Consider the following 1,453-nt stretch of genomic DNA (forward strand, 5'->3'; position numbering starts at 1 on the left):
GGACCCGATCCAGACTTCTGGTGTGGTCACGAACACTTTGCTACTGGCCTGCAATGAGAGAAGGATCAGAATGGGAAGGTTGGACACACAGTACATTGTAACAGCAACCTCCAGCTGCAAGCCTTCTGATGAATGGATATTGCTAATCATCTCTCTGCCAGGAATAAATCTGCGAAATCCTTAAGGGCCACAGAAGAAGACAGATGCCAAGGTAAATACTACTTGGCAATGCAATGCAAGGAGAAAAGGATAATGCAAACTATAGCTACAAGTAAACAGCAAGGAAGAAACTCACTCCAGCATGGTGGGATCTCCTGATCCCACTGAAGTCCACGTAAGCCTTTCTACTGAGTTCATTAAGGGCAAGAATAAGTACCACTGCAGTCGGGGAACAGGATGCCGGGGATAAGGAGACACCCGAAGTCTGGTACACCCCCTTCGATCTAAGGGCTTGATCCAGCAGTCACTCAAGCTGATGGAAAAACTGCCATCGATTTTGAAAGGCGCAAGCTCAAGCACAAGCGACTAATTGCAAGTAGCAGCTTGCGTTCAGCATTCTTCTTCACCACCTTTTTTCTTCATTATAACGGTCATCGTTTTGTCTAATTACACACATTTCCCATGTTAATTTGCTATCCTAATCTTTGAAAACAGGGATCATATGAAAACCCCAATTCTTCCCATCTACCTAAGAGAAACCTACTCTAAAAACTTGAGACTTATCAGTGCCTGCCATTTCCTGATGTCATTACTTGGCTTGCAGCCACCTTCCCTTAGGAATGCCCCTTTGCTACCTGGAAAACATTTTGGTCCGACCTGCTTGTCTGGTAACACGGTCCCACTAAGCTCCGCTCGCCGGCCCGGCACAGCATTTCTTTTTCTTTCCTGTTGCGACGAGCACGTTCACATTTTCCTGACTTCGAGCCCATTCAGAGCCCCCGTTTCAGTAACGCCGCGCTCGCACTGCTCCTTCACGGGGGACCGCCAAGCAAACTGTGTGTGCATGTTGAGGAGGGGGGTGGGCAGGGAATCACATTTCCCCCCATAAATCTTCCCACTGCTAATGAGCATCCCAACAGGGATTTTCATGAGTGCGGTGGGTTTTTATAAGACCATCTCTCACCCCATACTGTCTTGACTAACTAGGCAGAGCATCCCATTCAGCGGGCGAACTCTGGGCGCCCAGCCCCAGCGATGCCATGCACAGCTCTTCTGTTCCCTTGGCCACAAGTCGGGCTGGACGGGCACCTCGCCCGGGGCGCCTGGCACCTCCAACCGGGCAGCAGGCCCCTCTCCCTGCCCCGCACAGCAGCAGTCTCTCTCCTGCAGGGTGAGGATGCTGGGGATATAAGAGGACCCCCAAAGTCGGGGGCACCCCCTGGGATCTAAGGACTTGGAAAAGCCTGCCATCAGCAGCAGCTCTGCCCCTGCCAGCCCCACGCAGCCCGGGCCC

This window comes from Alligator sinensis, unplaced genomic scaffold (assembly GCF_000455745.1).
Source record: "Alligator sinensis unplaced genomic scaffold, ASM45574v1 scaffold1873_1, whole genome shotgun sequence".
NCBI classification, from domain to species: Eukaryota; Metazoa; Chordata; order Crocodylia; family Alligatoridae; genus Alligator; species Alligator sinensis.